This window comes from Ambystoma mexicanum, chromosome 3p (assembly GCF_040938575.1).
Source record: "Ambystoma mexicanum isolate Mex_15411 chromosome 3p, UKY_AmexF1_1, whole genome shotgun sequence".
Lineage (NCBI taxonomy): Eukaryota > Metazoa > Chordata > Amphibia > Caudata > Ambystomatidae > Ambystoma > Ambystoma mexicanum.
Window position 1 is genome coordinate 784,964,936 of NC_090925.1, and position 19,931 is coordinate 784,984,866.

General features: G+C 46.8%; 1 protein-coding gene across 1 annotated transcript in view; it reads left to right on the forward strand.

Annotated features, from left to right (window-relative positions):
• The window catches only part of LOC138580873 (uncharacterized), a 570,368-nt gene that overhangs the window by 441,142 nt on the left and 109,295 nt on the right, over window positions 1–19,931 (forward strand). The window lies entirely within an intron of this gene.

The window sequence follows — 19,931 nt, forward strand, 5'->3', positions numbered from 1 at the left end:
GCCATATTACTGTTTAATTAAAAGTCTATTTATTCTTAGATCCTTTACTGAGCATTCTTTTATTTTGAAACCAGTGTACTATTTCTGTTTCGGTTGCCACTGTCATCAGCTTGCAGCCCTCCCTGCCATTGGCCCCAGGTACCAGAAGGGGCAAAGGCAGTAGACTGACTTTAGTGCTGTGCCTGGTTGACCTTTAGGATTGGGATCACTGATGGTTTCGTATTGGTGTGGGTCTGTGTAGAGTGTTTAGTCACTACTGATCCCTGTACTCCAGCAGAGCAGTAGTTTTTTGTCACAATCAATTTAATACAAATTTTCGCCATCAAGACCTCATATCTCTTTTTGACCCATATGAACTTGAGTGCTGGCCATGGTGGCATTTCTTGGTGAGCCCCCACCTGCCACAAAGCCGAGCAGAATCAATGGGAAACGGTCATAAAAGGTTTGCATGTAAGTGACACAAGAGATTTAAATGACACAAGTTTCTTAGGGATGGTTTCAACAATGGTACAAACTTAAGTAAATGCAGTACAACAGCAGGATTGCTTCTCCTTAGTGCTCCAATAACGAAGTCTCTGGGTCTTGCTACCTTCACTGGGTGATCCCTTTCCAGGTTTTCTAAGTCACTCACAATCTGGGGGTTTGAGGAGTTCTTTCATTTCTTTATTGACTCCTGGTTCTGTTAATTCTGGTCTTCTACTTATCATCCTGACTCCTGGGGAACAATCCGCCTAGGTCTCTGGCCCCTTGTCGGCTTGGACTTTAGACTGGGTAGATGTAAGAAATGCTGTATGACAATGAGAGGAGCGTCTACCTGGAAGCTGGCCACCTAAACTGAGCTACAAGCTTGGTTTGCTGATGGTCACATCCACCCTGTCTAAGGGTCCTAACTCCAACACCTTGTTCCTGCCTACCTCCTTATTGATTTGTAGTGGTCTCGTACCTAAGGGGACCTCTCTTTCCGATAGTCATCAGTTCTCCACTACTCTCCCCCACCTCCTTCTGGACCTCATCGATGCTCTGCCATATTCTCATGCCTTCCCCCTTCCTTAAATGTATCCTGCCAGTCCTGCTCCCCCTAAATCCTCATCCTCCTCTCCTCCGACTCACCTTTCCCGCTTCTCAGTGGTCCTCTCCTCAACTGCATTCTTCATTTTCTATTCTTAAAATATTCTTCCTAACTTCCTCCTTCTTGACCTCAACTTTGATTCCTATATTGACACCCCTAACCTAATCCGGAATGCGCTCCTCTCCTCCTGCATCCTTTTTTTAACATTCCCTCCAACCCCATTACTTCTTCTGATGGTCTTCCTCTGTTCCTACTCACTATTTCCCAAATCCTTCTTGGACCTTATCTGCCCCTTAGATTATATCTCCTCTTTGAACTTGCGCTGTCCTGTAGCCTTTCCTCTCCGGCCTCCTTCCTCCTGCTTCATCTCAACTTCTTACCGCTTCTACCTCAAGAACTCTCTAGAACGGTTCCTCCTCAACCTCCAAATACTCTCACACCACTAGCGAAAAGCCAGTGGCCTTTGTAGCAGCCTGACCCTACTCCTCGGTATTGACCTAGCTCTACTTGGTCTCGTTTTCGTTTATTAACTTCAAGACGAGATTGGTTAGATTGAAATCGTTTGCAGCTTTTCTACTGCTTTTTGACACCCCCCCTAATCTCCCAATGCAGTACTGCACTCCAAGCCTTGACAGCAGCCAACTACTATTTTGGGATGCTAGTTAAAAAAGGAGCTTATTTAAACAAAGGTTTCACCAACGCTGATTTAAAGAACTAAGTAACTATTAACACATTTCATGGAGTTGCACCGTTTAACATTATTTTACACAGAATAAACTGCCAAGAAAACCTTTATTTATTGTTTTAATTTAAATGTATAAAGTGCACTAACAGCCCGGAGGCATCGAGGCGCTGTTACGGAAAGTATCTTAGTTACAAGCAAGTGTCTTAGTTACAAGAAAGTGTCTTAGTTACAAGCAAATGTCTTAGTGACGAGCAAGTGTCTTATTTACAAGAATGTGTCTTAGTTATGAGCAAGTGTCTTAGTTACAAGCAAGTGTCTTAGTTACAAGCAAGTGTCTTAGTTACAAGAAAGTGTCTTAGTTACAAGCAAGTGTCTTAGTTACGAGCAAGTGTTTTAGTTACAAGAAAGTGTCTTAGTTACAAGAAAGTGTCTTAGTTACAAGAAAGTGTCTTAGTTGCAAGCAGGTGTCTTAGTTACGAGCAAGTGTTTTAGTTACAAGCAAGTGTCTTAGTTACAAGAAAGTGTCTTAGTTACGAGCAAGTGTCTTAGCTACGAGCAAGTGTCTTAGTTACAAGAAAGTGTCTTAGTTATGAGCAAGTGTCTTAGTTACAAGCAAGTGTCTTAGTTACAAGAAAGTGTCTTAGTTACAAGCAAGTGTCTTAGTTACGAGCAAGAGTCTTAGTTGCAAGCAGGTGTCTTAGTTATGAGCAAGTGTCTTAGTTACATGAAAGTGGTTTTGATAACATATGATACTTGTGTAAAGGCATGTTATAAATGCCATATCATATCATATCAACATGTGTTTCTCTGTGCAAAGGCTGTTTCACGGCATTAAACATTATCTCAAACCTTGTTTAAGCACATTTAAAGTCAATTTATTAGTGTATAACTTAAAAAACATAAAAGACATACAATATATGGATATAGGATCAATCAGTGAGTTGATTTGCGGGTTTGAGAGAAGGCAAAATGTTTTTACAGAACATGAAAACCTCTAAATGAAACTGTAACGGGAATAAAAAAGAAACAAAAGGAACATTACATAATAATGATATCTGCGCCGTGTGTAGCACATCTTATTGGTGACTTGTACGCGAATAGAGGCCCTACTTTCCATTATTCTCATATATTTCCCCTGCACCACTTATTTCTTTGCCTCGCATGTTTAGGTGTTTAGCCAATAGTTGTTCCAAATGTTTGCTAAACCCTCTGTTATACTAGTGAGTGTCAGTAGTAAGTGTTCTGGTAAATGGAGAAGTGGCACAGGAGACCAGTATGTTATTTAATATGCAAAGAATCAAACTGATGACCCAGGTAGTGGGTTAATGATGTAGAGCCTTGTAGATATGAGAAGGTGGTGGTCTTCTGCTTCTGTGATATTTCTAGGAAAGCAGGAAACGTGATAATACCGGGCAGTGCAATGAAGTCTATATTTTAGTGATGTGAGTAGTCTGAAAGCAGCATTGGTTGATCCTGCCAGCATTTAGGCATGGCCAGCGAGATATACGCGGCTATCGGCCAGTGGAAATAATGTACACTGGTATCAATAATACAGAGGTATGGGATTAGAATTCTAAACCTTGACATTGTTATGAACCTTTGCCATTTATATCATATTGAAACGTCTATGCTATGTTTTATAAGATGCAGACAGCGTGTACGCTGCCACTCTCCTCCATGTTCGGTCACCTACATGAGCCGCAGTCCATGCGTTTACTAATATAGGTTAATGGAGTCAAAATAATCATCTTTGAAAACAAATCATTAAATCATTGCATCATTCACAGAACACTTCAAACATGAAAACATTTCGCTCGGGGTCCTTATTCAGTCCATCTCTGTTTGACCTGAATTAGAAAATGAATTTGGCTTCTCTCCTTCTCATGTAGTTTCCAGCCTCCACCGCTGTCCATTCTCTTGCATCTCTCACTTCCCACATATCTTATTACTTCATGGGATGCGTTAGCAGGTTGTTCATTCCAGTGTGCCGCCAGTGGCTACTGTGGATCTCTGTTGCCCGTCTTTCTCAAATGCTCTCCAATTCCTGTTCTCTGTTCCCTCTTTATGCTGAGAACCGTTTCTGAAATACAGATGATTACATAGTTCACATAGCAAGTGCAGCAGTTTATAAAGTCCTCCATCTTGGGAGTATTTGTTTGTGTGATTAATAAAGTGAGGTTTTTGTTGAGGGCAATGTCACACCTGGAGCATGTTCCAGATGTGTAGAACCCTTCCAGCCCTGTTTCAAGCCTAGTTAGATGGTAATATGCTGGTGCTTGCCTTTACATACAGAAACAGGGGTTTGCCTCAAATATGCTTGGTACATTGCTGTCATTCACTATTGTAAAGACTCTGTCAACTGCTCAAGTATGAATGCCCATGTATTCCTCAAAATGTGTTGCCCAAAGTTCATCTTTAAATCGATTAAGATGCGCACATAATGTGCATAATCCATAGCACAGATACACCTCTCTTAGTGATTGTGCAAATGCACTTCAGTGCACATTCCCTTCAATAAGCTTATATTTTTGCTGTGAGCCAAATGCACATCCTCATGTCGTGGTAAAGAAGCATTAGCAATCCAAACAGTTTGGGCTTTTGTGTAGGCCTGAGAAATACACTTGCCTGGCACTGCCGTAGTGGTATGAACTTGATATTGATGGTAGAGGGTGCAAAATAGTGTGAGTACTGGGCATCTAATAGCAGTGCCCGGCAAATGCCTAATACCTATACACAAGCCAAAACGGTGGGCTTTGCCAATGCTTGCATTTAACAAGACTTCAGTGAAGAACATGCCTAGTGCTTATAAATCAAATGGCTGAAACCAGACCTGGTTAAGAAATTATTATTACACCAGTAACGCGTTTATAACTCCAATTAAGTCATTAACTCTCAGAAGAAGACTGCTTTGAGAAAACAATGACAGACTCTTAGAGCACAACATTTGATGGTAAGGCTTGATTAATGTGAGCTCAGAGTTCCCATGAGGAGGTGTTTTGGGCACGGAGGACAGGAACTGGGACGCAATGGCCATAGGGATTAGCATGGCCATGGACATTTAATGGGTGGGCAAATAACCAAACAACACCTACAAGCTGTGTGTCCCTCATACGCCATTTGTCCCTATATTTACTCTAATGCAATAGTTTGGGCTTATAGGTAGTGCAAAGCACCACCTAATAGCTCAAACTAAAACGATCCCTATTAAGCCACACATGGCATGCCTGGTATGATGCTTTATTCCAAAAATCAATAAATAAACATACCATCTCAATCCTATGGCTAGTACCAGTGTAGATAAAATGTAGTGCAACAAAGCCGATGTGCCATGAAGTTATGTAAATGACAGAGGTTGGCTCTATAAATCCATCCTAACATAACACAAAATTAAAGAAAACTCAGTGTACCAAATCATCCAGGCTTGGATGGCCTCACACATGCTATGCCTAAACGAGGACAAAACAGAAATCCTCTTAGTGGGTGCACACAACCTATTGAGTAAACTGGCTAATTCTATAAATCCCTTGTCATCGAATGCCTGACTATACCAGTCTCAAGCGAAGTCAATACACTAGGGGTCCATTTGAATTCCACCCTGTCGCTGACTAGACAGATCAATGCCGTTTCCTCCTCAGCAGCCTTCTATACCAAGCTTATCAACGCTTGCAGACCCTTTCTCTTCACAGTCAACTGCCTAACCAATGCCGAGTGCTCATTGGATCGAGACTTGACTACCACAATTCCTTATTTGCTGGAACGTCCTCACAAAACAGCAGCAAGATGCAGGTGATACAAAATGATGCACTCAGGGCTGCCTTAAATTTCCTTAGACTAGAACACATCACTGCCGCAAGAAGAAACGGCCATTGGTTACCAGTCTGTGAGTGTATTCTATCAAAAACATTAGCCATTACACACAGGCCTAACTTGCCTTATGCTAATGTGGGATTTCCCGACCTGAACAAAACTAAGGAAAGTCTGAGTCGGAAAGTTCAACTTAAAAGTCTGTCTGTGTCGAAAATCTATCCTTGCCCTCACAACTAAAGATAACAATGTGTAGGGATGTCAATAACAAAAGAAACAGTGGCCAAACAAAGGTCAAGGTCACACAGTTCCTCAGCTCCTTGAGGTTCCCTTCCCCAAGTTCAAGGCAGCATAGTTCTAAAGAAAAGGGGTCTTTAAGTTCTGTCCTCAAGACAATATTGTCGTTCATCAAGCCTCAGGGTTCCCTTCCCCTAGACTCAACATATCAACTTATACTTGGCCTCAAACATTCAATGTTCAACACCACTCCAGGTCAACTTGCCATTCCTTCCGGATTGCATTAATAGTTCACGTAAAGTGCTTCTTTGTTTCACAGTTTCTTTATCTATCACCGTTGAGGGTTCCCTGGTTTAGGCGCAGTTGTCAGATCACACAGTCCGCCCATCACTGGTCGCACAACCAGGAACCTTAGGTTCTTCATCCCACACATTGGTTCTTCTGTACTTGCCCCTTTGTAAAGGTTCACACTCACTTAGCTTCTTCTTGTCAGCTTCTTGGCTTTATGTGCAGGTTCACACTCAATTGGCTTCTCCTGGTTAGCCTCTTGGATTTGCCACAATGTCCACAATCCACGCATACCAACTGACTAAACTACAAAGAGAACAAAACGCTGCAGCCAAAACTGCTACTATCACTTGGCCCAAGAGATCACATCTCTCCAGCCCTCAAAATGCTGCACTGGCTTCCGGTTACCCGAAGGGTGACCTTCAAGACCTTATGCATCGCTCGTAGAGCAATGCACAAAACCGGACCTCAATATCTTCAAGAAAAACTAAAACCCTACCATCCTCCACGTACCTTAAGATCAAGCTCTGCCGGCCTCCTAGTCATACCAAAAACCAACTCAGTCAGGTTAGGTGGATCATCATTATCAGCTCTGGCCCCTGCTCTATGGAACGCACTTCCACCCCACATCCGACTCACCGAGGACCTCATGTCGTTCCGCAAACTACTGAAAACATGGCTGTTCCCCTAAAATTGACTCTTAACGCAAACTAGATAACAGCAACTCAATTACCTTAGCCCAAAGCTGCTGTATCATAAATAACAATCCAGCATCATGATCCGAGTGAGAAATCGAAAACTAATAAGCGCTGATGTAAATTTAAAAAGATAAACTGAATAGAACGAATGAAGTGGATGAAAGTAGTGTTTTGGATGAGAGGAATAATTTGGATGAGAGCAGTGAAGTAGTTGAAATTAAGGAAATAGATGAAATGGATGAAATAAATTAAACGGATGAGAAGAACGAAGTGGATGAAAATAGTGAAGTGGATGATAGGAATAATTTGGATGAAAGCAATGAAGTAGTTGGAATTAAGGAAATGGATGAAATAAATGAAACGGATGAGAAGAACAAAGTGGATGAGAGGAATAAAAAGTGGACGAAAGGATGCAAACGATGAGTGCATGATACGGATGGAGTGCACGGAATAGATAGCGTGCATGGAATGGATTGATAGCATGGAAAGACAGAATGAATGGAATCAACGGAACAAATGAAATAAATGAGTCAAGTGCATGAGATGAATGTAGTGAATGGGACGTAGGTAGAATGGATAAAGTGGGTGAAAGGGATGAAGAGTGTAGAATGGATGATAAGTATAGAGCGGAAGAAGAGTGTGGAGCGGACGAAGTGTGTGGAGCAGACGAAGAGTGTGCAGTGGATGAAGAGTGTGGAGCAGATTTAGTGCCTGGAGCGGATGAAGTGCGTGGAGCAGATGAAGTGCGCGGAAAGGATGACGTGCGCGGAAAGGATGAAGAGTGTGTGCAGCGGATGGAGCGTGTGGAACGGATGAAGTGTGTGGAGCGGATGAATTGTGAGGAAAGGACGAAGCGTGTGGAAGGGATGAAGTGTGTGAACGGATCACGCCAATAGAACAGTTGAAATGGGAGGAATGGATGAAGTGGGTGGAACGGATGTAGTGGGTGGAACGGATGTAGTGGATAGAACAGATGTGGTGGACGGAACAGATGAGGTGGATGGAATGGATGAAGTATGTGGAATGGATGATGTAGGTGGAACGGATGATGTTGATAAAACGGATGATGTGGGTGGAACGGACGAAGCGGGTGGAACGGACGAACGGGGGGGGCAGATGAAGTGGGTGGAACAGATGAAATGGGTGAAACAGATGAAGTGGATGGAAAAGGTGTACGGATCATATGGAGTATATGGATCAGATGGAGTATATGGAACAGATGGAGTATATGGAACCGATGGAGTGCATGAATCAGACCGAGTACATGAAACAGACTGAGTGCATCGAACAGATGGAGTATATGGAACAGATGGAGTACATGAATGAGACCGAGTACATGAAACAGATGGAGTACATGGAAGAGATGACTGCATTTGATAAAGTACATGGAAGAGATGAGTGCATGGAACAGATGGAGTCCATGGAACTGATGGAATCCATGGAACGAATGGAGTCCATGGAACGGTTGGAGTCCATTGACCTGTTCTAATGCATGGAGCAGATGGAGCACATGGAACAAATGGAGTGGATAGAACGGATGGAGCGGATAGAACAGATGGAGTAGATGTTACGGATAGAACTGCTGGAGTGCATATAACGGAGGGAGATCATGGAACAGATGGAATGCATGAAGTGCATGGAGCGGATGAAGTGTGCCCAATAGCGTCACTGTGTTAAAGTTGAATTTCGAAGTATGCACTAATAGTGTCACTGTAGTAGAAATAAATTTAGTAGGTATTCCCAACTTTCACTGAGTGTACCTGGTCGCATACACTTTACTGATTACCACAATATCCCACTACTACGCTTACTCTCTCCTAAACACCAGCATTCAACTAGAACACAGCAGTACCATGACACATTCGGTAAAGCTGTTCCCATACTCACATTTCCCATCAAACTACCCATCATCCTTATAAAACAGCTAGCATCCACTGGATAGGTTAGTCGTCTCCTCAGGCCTAATGCAGCCAGAACTCAGTCTGAATGTTTACCCTCTAGACTGAACACATTCAATTGATCTCCTCTGCTCCACACCTACCATTAAGAAGCAGCTATCATGCAACAACCACACCAGCTTCACACATACCTGGTGTGCCCACACACTTTATGACTCTATCTCTCTCAACTGACTCGATATGCGGTTCCCGAGGGCATTCAACCTACCAGCGCCTTGAGATCATACCAATGGTACATAAGGCAATATACAAATGCAAAATAACAGAACATAACATAACATAACAAAGTGTCACATAACTTCTGCCAGTCATTGGCCTTGCCGCATGTTAGTTGTTCATAAAGTTCACTGCCAATTCACTTTGTGGTGGTCTTATTTATTCCCCATTTTTCTGTAAGGCTCCTTCACATTTTGTTCTCTTTGGAATGGGCACTTTCCCATTTGCCTTTTATCATGTCACGGCTTTGCCCGCAATGTTTTCTTTCAGTCTTGTATTCAGTATTTGCTTACTATTTCCTTTTCACTAGTTCACCACTTGTTTAATATTAAAAAATGTTCACTTTGTTATCCAGACCTATGCTCAATTACTTTCAGATCATTCAACATTTATAGTTTTCTTATTTCAGTTAGTTCGGCATTCTCATAATACACAGAAGCCATCGCGGAGCGCTCCGGACAGAGTGTTCCCTTGATTACACTCACCAGTTATGCGTGACCGCTCTCTGCAGCATTGCCAGTTCTCCTTCTGCGATCCTCCTGGATCCACGAGCTTTGCCTCCCTCGTGGTGGCTACCAAGAGCTTCCCTCACTCTCCCGCTTGCTGCGGTAGCAGTGGGCTTTGGGTACAGCACAGCTTCCTGCTGTTGCTATCGGCAACCGGAGCTCAGCCGGAGAATTAGGCCCACTCTTGGCCTGCACTTGGCCTAGGAGTCTCTCTCCTTCTCCGGACTCACACAGCTCCAATCCTGGCTCTGACTTGCTTCTCTCTAGCCCGTCTCATCCCCTCCTCTGCCTGCTCGCACACAGATCCCCCTCCATGGCGGCCAGACCCACCTCTTATACTCCCTAGGAGTATTAAGGGCCCACAGGTGTGGGTCAGTAAGATCAATTGCCTGACCTCTAGTCAACTTAATAGTGAGACATGCCTTCACCAATGGTATGTATTCACAGTCTTCTTCTTCATCTCAGTACCAGAGTGTGAAAATACCTATTGATGTTCACTACTCCTAGTCTCCTCTTCCTCGTCTCAGTACTTTGATAGGTCAAATGAGGGGAAATGAGGGGAGATTTCTTACAATAGCCCATAAAGGCTGGTGGAGGGTTTTCAGAGAGAAAAGGGGGATACCATGCCTCGCCTACCTCACCCTTAACCCCTCTCTTCTTCACCCTCTTTCTGTTGCTTCTGGTTGGATAACATCTCCTGACGCGTTCATGGTCAGTAGGATAGGGATAGCAATATCCCATAACTGCCTCTGGGACAGAGGGTTCTTCATGAAACAGAAATGCTGAATACCGTGTCTCACCTGGGAACATCTTGTGTCCGATCCCCAAGACCCTCCACCCAGGTGATCCTCCCTCACTTTTCCACCCCCAGGGACAGGATCTAAAAGCGATGGCCTTTCCCTGGCCACCTGAGCAGAGGACCCAAGGGGAGTAGAAGTGATGAAGCCCTGAGCCAGCGCTCAGAGCGGAACAGTCGTACTGGGTCTACCCCAAGCACCGTAAAACTCTATTATTCGACCAGGACTTGATCATGGCAACACCCTGCTGTCAAGGAAACCGTGAACTATCTAATGGTACTTCTTAGCTGACGTACCCCACTGCTGTATTCATATCCTATGTTTGCCTGCTTGCACCATCTAATTGTATTACTCAGCCTAATGAAACAACGGTATTACCCAAATTGACCTTTTACAATTGACCTTTTGTCCTAATTGATCTAATTATAGTGGCCCTAATTGACCTTCTGCATAATTGACCATTAGATTATTTTAGTTATTTTATTTATGTATTGGGTTGGTTTTGGATTATAAATAATAAAAGGGAATTGGGCGGAGGGTTGCGTGGTGTTTTGGATTGGGTGGAGGGTTGCAGGGGTTTCCCCCCGCATATATGTCCTAATTTTTTCTCCTCAGAGCAGTAGCGGCCTGAAAAGGTGCTCGTGCGCTGCTACAAGGAGAGGAAAGTGATATTTTTTGGAACACTTGATTGTCCCCAACAACCTGGGGACAATCCAGACAATCCAAAAAAAAAAGAAAAAGCCGGGCACAAGGTTAAGGTGACAGATAACAGCAGAAGGTACGTCGAGACTTACACCAGTCAGGTTTGCGGCCTCTAACACACCCAGAGGTGCCTGTGCGACCTGTGAAGATGGCAAGTAGCGAAGATGAGACAGAAGTGGCAACAAGAGTGGTGAGGACACAACAGGGGTCGCTGCTGCCCATGCAGGAGTTTGACACGTCGGGGCCCCCGTCCAAACTGGGACCCAGGTGGCTACTATGGGTCAAGAAGTTGGAGATGTACTTTACAGCGACCGGAACCACCAACGACGATGCAAAAAGGGCGACCCTTCTGTATTCAGCCGGGCTGGACATTATGTGCATCTATGAATCACTCACCCTGCCAGTAGTCACGTATGACACTGTCAAGACTGCGGTAGAAAACCACTTCATCCCACAGTCGAATGTCGACTATGAAAGATTTCTGTTCTGCAGAGAGAAACAAAGGGAGGAAGAGTCTCTCGATCAATTCTGCGCCAGACTGAGAATGATAGCCAACACATGTCGCTGGGACAACGACGAGCTGATGATAAGGAACCAGGTCCTCCAGGGCTGCAGCTCGGGTAAATTGCGGCGACAAGTGCTGAGAGAGCCGGGGTGGACACTGCAGCAGATACTAGATAGTGGCCGCACGTATGAGCTGGCATAATCCAGAGGAGCGAGCATGGACGCGGCGGTCAGGCCAAGCGCAAGGGAGGAAGCTTTTGCTGTGAACAAAAGGACGAAGCTGAAGGATAAGTGGGTCCCAAAGACAACGGAGAACAGACATCCCACTGCACCCTGATCAATCTGCCAAGATTGCGGATATGACCTGCCACATGTAGAGGAGTGTCCTGCCAAAACGAGATCCTGCGGACGGTGCAATGGACCGGGGCACTATGCCCGCATGTGCCGCGCCCCTGCTCCTGTACCTACTCAGAGAGGCCCCGCGAGAACAAGGGGCAGCGGTGTCAGAAGGCAACGCAGCATCGCAGCTCTCGAACAGGAGGTGCGGAGGTTGCAACTTGCAGAGGAAGAAGAAGAAGAGGAGGAGGACAAAGAAGAGGTATTCTTCATTTCAAACATTGCCTCAGAAAGCAAACGGAGGAGGCAACCCAGGTGTGTGGTAGACATACTGGGCGTGCCGACGCAGATCCTCATCGACACAGGAGCATCCGTATGCGTGCTGGCGGAGGAAGTTTATCTAAAACTCCCAGGCCCGCCGGCACTGGACAAGTCCATGGCGAAGATATTTACTTTTGGAGGAGACACCCCATTGCCACTCAAGGGTGTATTCGTGTCACCAGTGTCGAGGGGGGAAAGCACCATCAAGGCAAAATTCTTTGTCACGGATGTTAGCCCTCACTCGCTTCTCAGCTGTGCTGCGTCAGAGGCCCTCAATTTGGTTCATTTTGCATATGGAGTATACCAGATCGACATTGAAACGCTGTTGGACAAGTTTTCGGGCATCCTCGAGGGCATAGGGAAGCTTAAAGCACCCCCAGTGCGCCTGCATATCGACGAGTCCATCAGACCGACAGCCCTCAAGCACCGTAGGATTCCGTTCCACCTAAAGGAGAAGGTGGAGGAGGAACTCCGATCACTCGTAGATATGGACATTATTGAGAGAGTGGAGGGGCCGACACCCTGGGTGTCCCCAATTGTGGTGGCCCCCAAGCCGAAACAGCCCGGGGCGGTGAGGATTTGCGTGGACATGCGCCTCCCAAACGCTGCGATCAAGAGGGAGAGGCACATTACTCCAACTCTAGATGACATTATCGGAGAGCTTCAGGGGGCAAGAGTCTTCTCAAAGCTGGACCTACGAGCGGGCTACCATCAGCTTAAACTGCACCCGGACTCCAGGTACATAACTACTTTCACGACGCATGATGGCCTATACCAATTTAAACGCCTGAGCTTCGGTATCTCGTCAGCTGCCGAAGTGTTCCAGAACACCATCAGAGGGGCGTTGGCTGGCCTAAAAGGGGTATTGAACATGAGCGACGACATCTTAGTTTTCGCGGACTCGGAAAGGGAGCACATGAAGAGGTTGGAGAACACGCTCCAGAGATTGAAGAATTTAGGGCTCACCCTTCATCGACAAAAATGTGATTTCTTCAAGGACCGTATTGGTTTCTTCGGATTCATCTTCCATGCGGCCGGTGTGTCGCCCGACCCAGCCAAAGTGAAGGACTTTAAGGAACCCGCCCCCCCACAATCCCCCACGGAAGTAAGGAGCTTCCTGGGGATGGTAACTTATTGCGGGCGTTTCATCAAAGGGCTGGCATCGCTGGCTGAACCACTCAGAGTGCTAACAAGGAACGACGCCGCGTGGAAATGGGGCGCCGGTGAACAAGAGGCATTCCAGACCCTGAAAAACGCCTTATCCGATGGGGACACCATGGCATACTTCAACCCCAAGGTGGAATCGGAGGTGGTGGTCGATGCGAGTCCAGTGGGAGTAGGGGCTGTGCTGCTGCAACCCAATGAACGCGGGGACATGCGTCCCATCGCCTATGCGAGTAAGGCTTTTTCGGACACGGAAATGAGATACTCGCAGATCGAACGGGAGGCGTTAGCCATCCTGTGGGGCTGTCGCCATTTCCGTTTGTACATTCTGGGCAAACCTGTCGTGGTGGTGACTGACCACAAGCCGCTACTGCCCATACTGTCGGGCGTGTCTTCCAAGCAGCCCCCCAGGATCGAAAGGTGGATGCTGGCCCTGATGGAGCACGGGGTGAAACTAGTTTACCGACCAGGAACGAACAACCCGGCCGACTACCTGTCGCGCCACCCCAGCAAGGAAAACTCTGTCACTGACATTGGGGCGAACGAGTGCCACAGGCTGCTGTGTCAGGTGGTGGAAGGGTCCCTTCCAATGGCAATCTCAAGACTTGAAATTGCGACAGAATGCTCCAAGGACGAGGTGTTTACCATCATCAAGACTGCCGTGAGGAGCGGTGATTGGAGGGAGGTATTGCACAACAACTCGCGCCGTCAAGCAGAGGCCCAGAGCGACCTCCAAGCACTCTGGAAAGTGAGGGATGAACTCTCCGTCTCAGACGATGGGCTAATACTTCGAGGGAGACAAATCATCATCCCACGGGCACAGAGGACAAGGGTGCTTGAACTGGCCCACATTGGTCATCAGGGGGTTGTCAAAACTAAGGCTCGGCTGAGACACAAAGTGTGCGTAGCATGCAACATCGCGTCCCGTGTCCTCCTTGGTCTGTGTGCGTGCGTGTAATCATGTGAGGGCCGAGGAGCCGGATGTAACAGTCAATTCTCCCAAGGTCAATCTGAGGTCAATTGTGAAAAAGGTGAATTAGTATACATCCGAAACAACTACTTCGTAATGCACTTCACTGATGTATTCTTCGGCTCTCGTATCCTGTGCAAACGGTGCCTTGATGCCTATGGGTTTAGCGCACGATACAAATGACAACATGCATAAAATAAATGAATAAAATGACATTGCACTTAAATCAATTATTTCTAAACTTTTTTTATGCTAAGCACCCCACCCACCATGCCCCTTGAGTAAAAATCATGTTGGCAGTGTCCCCCAAAGCCCAGAGCTGTTGATGATATTTTCTAATAAAAGTTGTCATCACCTCCATTTGAAAGAGCCTGCGCCCTGCACTGGGCATCCTCCGGGGCCCCTCTATCGGGGACACCCCTGAAGTTGGAAAGTTTCGAAAGTAGAAAGAGCCCCATGTTTTCTGCATGTGCCCTGCTTGCAGGGTGACATATCTTAATGAACCACTAGAGGAGGCTGTGCAGTAAGTAAATGAGGCCAGGAGTGTTTCTTTTTATTTGCACATTATAGTGGATGTTGTCGCAGGAGCGTGTATGCATCTGTTCAATAAAGGAATTCACAACAACATGTAACATTCATGGTTTTATTTCTTGTTCCAAAGGCGATAGCTCAATATTGCAGAAGGGTGCCGGGCGCGCTGTACTGCTTCCTTGGGTTTCTCCTTTCCGAATACATGCTTATCAGGCCTCTCTCTTTCAGGCCCTGCCCGTGCAGTGACGGCCATCATGCAGCACTTATATGCACAGAGCGTGATGTCACCAAAAGTTCCCCTTTCATAAGCAAAACAAAATAATGAGTCCAACACATAGGGGCTCATTTTGGAAAACCTCATATGTTGGCGGCGGGGAGCCATTACATTTGCACTGCAACATAGGTTGGTCTCTGCCTCCAAATTTTGGTCATTTGCAAGACTGAGTGCAAATGTGCAGGGCTGTGTAAAATGAGTAAACGCTGCTTACCATACGCACATGGTAAGCAGCGTTCACCATTCTCCCATGTCGGGCAGCATTTAATTGTAACTGTAAACGCAGTGTTTACAATGGATCCCTATGGGGTCCACCGCTATATGCTGGTGCATAAAGCCGTCGGACCCCATAGGGATCTACAGCATTTGTCTGGTAGAGAAGAAGGAAAGAGACGGAAATGCAAGTAGCGTTCTGCTTCTACTCTCTGCCATACAAATGATTGCAAATCTGGCGTGGTGTGAATATAAGGCATAGAAGCCTCATTCAAGGCTTTTGAGCCTTTCATTCACGTTGCGCCTCTATTGAACATGAGCTCTGTATTCTCTGTACCTTTCACGCATGATTGTCCCTTAAGTTGACCTCTACTCCTTCTCTGCCCTCGGTTTCGGGAATATCCCTGTCTACTGTTCTCCCTTCATTGGATGTATTCATGCAGGGTCTTCTTCGGTGATTTCTGAGTTTTCCATCCATGGGACTGATTCTTTCCTTTCCTCGTTTCTGGTACTTCTAGAGCATTCTTTGTCAGTCCTGGCAGCTTGTCGTGGAGGCTCTTCTTGCTCGTTCCATCGATAGAGGCGATTCTTTCTGTGTTCTAACGTCTCCCATTGGTGGTCTTCACGCAGTGTTCTCTGGGCTGGTCTGCAGAGGGGCATTAGAGTGAGTTTGAGTTTCCGTGCCTTTGTGTGGCAGTTTCACTTTAACCCCATCTCCTCTTCACAGGTCATGTTCTCTGCCGGTCTCCTTGTGTTGGGAACTCCCTTTCGTTTCTTTTGCAAGTCACGCGCTCTCTTTTTGGTGTCTCTTCCATTGGTCTCGTGTCCCTTGTTTCGGGATCTGGTCAAGTAGGTGAAAATGCGGTGTTTGCTTGTCTCATCCTCATCATGATAAGGGTCACCCACCTGTCCATTTCTCTGCCTCTTATAAAGCCTGGCTTTCTTATGTCTTATGCAATTTGGTCATTTTGTATTTGGTGTCTCCTTCCCTTCTGAAAATGTGATTTTAGCTATGATTTTCTAAACATTTCATCAAAAAATAATTGTGATTTTAGTTAGGATTTCTCCCATGAACTTTAACCCAATCCATTTTGAAGTGTGATCTACAAGAGCTCTTGAATATTTCTGATCTCCTGGCACCTAGTTTATTGGCCCTATGAAGTGGAACCCTACTTGACTCCCTGGTTCATCTTGTGACCTGGCATTCATGAATGGAGTGGGGCTGTCATGAGCCTCGCATACCCTTCCTTGCCCACTTGTCTCTGAATCTGCAGGTCCCCTAGAGGCCACCATTATTGTCCCCTTACTCCGCGCGTCGTTAGGGTGGTTCCTATGTGTCCGGGCGCCATGTGCATGATTCTCACCTTGCGTGTGCTTGGGGGACTCATCGCTTCTCTGGTGACTTTCCCATCCTGAACATGTATTTCCACTGAACCTTTTCAGTAGCCTTGCGCCTCGTGTGTAAGTGACCTTTCTCTGGTCTCGCCACTTTTTGTGAATTCTATCACTTGCTGTAATATGTTGTGTCCTTCGAGTTCTCTGTGCTATTCTAGAAAGGTGACGGCTCTGCCTTGATGACCTCCTCTTTCCGGTAGTTCTTCCACTATGTACTCTGCTTGCAGGTATGTAGCGTTGGCGTCTTTCTTCATAGGTAACCTTGAGAAGAAGTCTGCAGGTGGTTCTGCCATCCTGGTATGTGTTCTGAAATAAAATGGTATTATTGCATCTGTGATGCAAGTCTTGCCAATCTGGGGGTTTGGTTTCCAGTGGTTCCTCGCCCCCAATATTTTCACTAATGGTATTTTATTGTCAGCCCAGAGCGGGCATTTTCTTCCCCACACAGATGTTATAAAATGATTGACAGCCTACTCGCATGCTAGCATTTCTCTTTTGATACTTTGATAATGCAGCTCCATCTCTGTTACTTGCTTTGCTGGAAATGTAGCTTCTACATTCATTCTTTCGCTGTTTTCCCAGTTGCTCCTGTCCCGTAGGTGCTGCCTTCAATGCAGTTGTGGAGTCGTGATTTGTGTTGAAAGGCTTCAAACGTGGTGCATTGGCCATTTCCCTTCTGATTTTGTTGAAGGCCTCTTTTCACTGGTCTGCCCTCTCATATAGTGCACTTTTTCCAAAAAGCTTTTAGACATTGGCCCTCATTACGACCCTGGCGGAAAGTAACTGACATGACCGCCATAGCGTAAATAGCGTTTCCGCCATTGCACGATGGAGCAAAGTGCGGCCAATTCCGACCCATCGGGCACGAGCACCACGCCATGGCGGAAGTGCAAAGTCCGCGATGGCGGAAATGACCCCAAAACGGCCCATTCCGCCGTCGTACGGCGCCCTAGGTGCAATTCCGCCACCCATCTTAGCAGTCACCGTAATGAGCGGTCAGCGCAAATTACGGTCACCGTAAATATACGGAAACGGAAGTAAAAACATGGGGCCGGAACGGGAAACAGCACGCCGTACACCTATAAAATCAGAATCCCAACACAACCATAAAAAACCGACCCTGAGACACATCCCAACCCGTTAGCCACCCCATAATAAAAAAGAAAAATGGGAAAAGTTGCTAAAAAAGCGTGGATCGCAAGCGGCAGGTCCACTTCTCCCATGAGGAACTCACCGTGCTCACAGAGACCCTCCAGGAGAACGCTGCCGTCGTCTTCTCGACGCAAATGACCAGGACGGCACTTGCGAACAAGAAGGACATATGGGCCCTGGTGGCACAGCGGGTAAGTGCGGTGGGGACCGCACTCCGCAACCCACAGCAATGCAGGAAGCGATGGGACGACTTGCGGATACGCGTCCGGAGCATACTTTCAGCCAACCGCAACATTGCCACAGCTACCGGGGAAGGATCTGATTCACCCATCAAGTTGACCCCCTGGGAAGAAATCTGTGCCTCCACCATTGGAATGGAGAGCATACAGGGAGTCGGAGGGATGGAGAAAGGAGTGCAGACATCCGAAGAATCAGGTAGGTGGGCCAAATTAAACAACGCTAAATCCACAAAGTCCAATCATGTGAAGCACCATGTGTCCCCATAGTGCAATAGAAACACATGTCCAGGAGAACGTCCACATACATTGCCATGATAGCGCCCTGTAAAAGTCAGATTAAATACATAAATAAGTAAAAATCCTAAAAACACCCTCTGCATGTGCAGCATGCACACCCTAACTGCAGGCTGCAAAATAACTGCACCCTCAATCCACACGAAAATGAGACCTCCCCCAAGGGCCTCACCCAAATCACCCTCAGGTACCACCCCAATGCATGTGATACATTGCCATTCCAATTACAACAGACCCATAAATAACGCTTGCCCTCCTTTACTCCACCACAGGGTCCGAATCAAACGACGAGCTACAGGACACCCCTACCAGCACACCTGCAAAGAGGGCCAAGACCAACGGCCAAAGACCCTCCACCTCAGCTGCACGGATCAAGACACCTCAGCAGCACGAATCGAGTGGCAGCACACTGGAGGGGACATCAACAGGCACCCCAGCAGCCAGCATGTCCACAACAGCAGCACCACAGGTCCCCCCAATGGATGCCACAGAAGGCACTGCTTCTGGTGGCAGCAGCACCATAGGTGACACTGCTTTCATGCCAGCATGCTCCGACACAGAAAACGGTGCTGTAGATGTAGGATCCATCCATGACCTGTCCCAATCCCCCTGTATGTTCCATCCCGTACACCATGAGGACACCACGCAGGGGCACCCACAAGACGACGACTGGCCAACCCCCACAAGGCCTGTGGCAAGGCAACATGAGGTGATCAGCCCCTCTGTGACACCACCGGAAATGGGCATGGCCCAGCAGAGGCAACAGTCCCTCGAGCAGATGATAGTGCAACAGCAGCAACTGGCCACGCTCCTCAAGGAGCATGCTGATGAATGTGGGGGTTCTAAGGCAGCCATTGAAACATCTACTGAGACACTTAGGGCAGAAATGGAGCGAAGTACAGAGACACTAAAGGCACAAATTGAGGGAAGCACCGAGAGCCTGAGGGGACAAATGGAGAGAAGCACCAAGAGCCTGAGGGGACAAATGGAGAGAAGCACCGAGAGCCTGAGGGGGGAACTGCATGCGATGTCCAAAGATGTATGTGTTGAACTTGCCGATGTGCGCCGTGTGCTCACTGAGCTCTCACAAACCCTTAGGGACATGCATGGACGTGAGCAGGCAGAGACATCATCCGTTGCAAGTTCCGTCCAGGGCAGCCCCCAACGCAGATCTGGGAGGAACTTGCGCTCCACAGGCAGGGGTGCCCCTGATACCCGGAGAGGGGGCTTGCAATAGCGTCTGACCAATGACAATGAGCATCTCTGGACACTGGTGTTCTGGGGGGAGGTAGGAGGGTGGAGGGGGTGTGTAGGGTTCTTCCGGGTGGCGGGTCGATTGGGTGTGTAATACCATTTCACATTTGCAATACATATATACACATTAATCCAATGAGATGTGTGGACATTGATCTTTGTGTACGAGGCCTTTCTTGGCGTACAGGCCACATTGTGCATGTTCCCGACACACACAGTGCCACAAGTCCCGTGTCCATGTAACAGCCACCAGGCGTGAGTACTAGAAGCATGCATCTATGATATTCTGACGAATCTCACGGGCCTCCTGTGCCTCGCGGACTC